The sequence below is a fragment of the Alligator sinensis genome, unplaced genomic scaffold (genome assembly GCF_000455745.1).
Source record: "Alligator sinensis unplaced genomic scaffold, ASM45574v1 scaffold1492_1, whole genome shotgun sequence".
NCBI lineage: Eukaryota > Metazoa > Chordata > Crocodylia > Alligatoridae > Alligator > Alligator sinensis.
Genome location: NW_005843310.1, coordinates 24,902 through 27,426, shown reverse-complemented (window position 1 = coordinate 27,426; position 2,525 = coordinate 24,902). Strand labels below are relative to the sequence as shown.

General features: G+C 46.4%; 1 non-coding gene across 1 annotated transcript; it reads left to right on the top strand.

Moving 5' to 3' along the window:
- Positions 1-1,527: 1,527 nt before the first annotated feature.
- TRNAV-AAC lies at positions 1,528-1,600 on the top strand. The gene has a single exon. It is a non-coding gene; the product is annotated as a tRNA-Val (tRNA).
- Positions 1,601-2,525: the final 925 nt, after the last annotated feature.

Below are 2,525 nucleotides of genomic sequence, written 5' to 3'. Positions count from 1 at the left end.
AGCCAGTGCAGTGCCGGGGAGCCAAAAGATTGGGGGGCAGGGGACAACACATGTGGACCCCTGATCTTTGCACAGGGCATTGGCAAGCTGCAGCTGGGCTCAGTCTCTGCTCCCTGTTTCTATGCCTTTCTGCCACAGCCCCCTCCCCCTCCAGCCCTTTTCCCTTCTCCTGCCCCTTCCCATGCAGACTCTCCCACCTGGGGCAGGGGGGGGGGGGGGGGGCGGCCCCCCCCCCCCCCCCCCCCCCACTTTTTTCCTCCGACCACCTATGGTACTCCCTGAAACTTTGTATTTATGTTTTTCCTGTCCAAAGCCACACCAAGTCCTAGGACCTCCTGGCCAACTTCCTCTTGGCCTTAGCTGACCAAGCCATCTGATCAGAATAGAGGTTAGGCCAGGAAGATTCCAGGGAGATGCATGGCCATCTTCCTGCCCTACATCCATGCATTTCTCTGGGTAGCACTTCACAGGGCGGTATCACTGGTTGCTTGAACTCCTCCAAGAACCAGTGGGTACTGGCCAGTGTGCTCTCCTTGGTGGCCCACCTTGGAGCACTTGTTCTTAACCTTTGACCCCAACTCCCATCCCTGTTTTCACTTTTGTTGTCCTCCTGCATCAGTTGATGCACAATTAATGACTCCCTTGAATTACAAAGGAGATCTAGCAGGTTCTTTGTGGGCTCACACCCACAACTCTGTGTATCAATAGTCCTGATCTGGGCAAAGGGGTTATATGGGGAAACTAGATGGTCAGCTGACCCTGGCTAGGCCTCTCAGATTCTATTTGGGGGGAGAGGGCTAGACTTGCTGAAGGCTTCACAATAGCTTGTATGACTAACCAGAAACAAGGTGGCAAGATGGGGTTATCAGCTATACTGCTTAGGTAATAGCCTCCATGTTTGAAGCTGTAGCCTGCCATTTACACTACAATACATTAGAAGTATAAAATTTGTATACAAAAATAAACTGTGATTTAACTGTTGCATCTTAACTTTCAAGTATGAAAGACAAAGTGAATGAGATAAATCTCTTCCTCCCTCCCTCATCTACTGTACCACACAATCTCCCTATAGGAAATGACCCTCTGTTTCTTTCAACATGAACACTTTTTTCACTTTTCCTTGAATTAGCCTTGCATTTTCATTCTTTCTTCTTTTCAGAATGCTAGTAGATCATTGCTAAAACCATTATATAAGTACAGAGAGCATTTTTTTCAAAAGTTTATCATTTGCCCAGCCCAACAAGTTATGCTATTACCATATAATCATAAAAAATGTAGAGTTGGAAGGGACCTGTGGAGGTCATTTAGTCCAATCCTCTGCTTAAGGCAGGATCATCCCAATCCAAGCCACCCCTAAAACCACACAATTATTAAAACTACACAATCAATCCTGTCAGAGCATAAAACCCAATCTGCCACAGGTAAAGCAGGGAGCAATAGAGAATAGTGTCCTGCTGCTGCAAGGGTTGCTAAAATGCACTCAAGAGATCTACAGAAAAGGGCCATATAAGATTAGACTATCCCTGAGTTTCTGTGGTGTAGCGGTGATCATGTTCGCCTAACACGCGAAAGGTCCCCGGATCGAAACCGGGCAGAAACAGTCTTCCTTCTGGGTTTCGGCTAGGAGCTGGAACCAACTTCCAAGGGAGGTGGTGCTGGCCCCTACCCTGGGGATCTTTAAGAAGAGGCTGGATACTTACCTGGCTGGACTCATTTGAGTCCCATTTTTGTTTTTAGGGTGAGTGGTTTTTTTGTTTTTTTTTTTTGGGTTGTTCTCCCGCCCTGGTGGGGGGTCGGGCTAGAAGATCTATTAGGTCCCTTCCGACCCTGAAACTATGAAACTATGAAACTATAATTTGCTACAGAGGAAAGTAAATACCTCCTCCCCACCACCTCCTGCCCTAGTTCATATCAATCTGGGGTAAAATTCTTTCCTGATCCTAAGTGTGGCAATTAGACTACCTCTGAGTGGATGGGGAAGGCCATCTATCCAGGAACCTCTGGGTTTTAGTTCTAGCAGGAACATTGGCACACTCCAGTCAGAATCTCCAGCCTTAGCTGCAGCTAACACCAAATGCTTCTGAAGAAGAAAAAATAAGGGGGCAAAAGAAAAGAAAAGGAACAACCCTTATTCCTATTTGGGGAAAATATTCCTTTTCAACCTGAAGACAGCAAGTATAGCTCCACATATCACACTTTTTACTGGACATACAGAACTTTCCTTTCTATATCCCTTCCATAAATTTATCCTGGTTCCTTTAATATTCATTTGCAACTAAGCCAGTTGTGGGGCTCTGTTTTATTCTCCTACTGCTGAGTATTGTCACCTCCAGTATCCACATGCTTTAGGTTATACAGCTTTTCTCAATAAGCAACATGAGTGCTTGCTCCTGGGCTTCTAACCTGTTGAGGAGAGTAGGACAGAAAGCTCAGGCACGATAATCCCTCACCAATGCTTATCCACCCTGTTCTTGGAAATCTCCAGTGATGGAGAGTCCACCACTTCCCTAGGCAGTCTGTTCCAC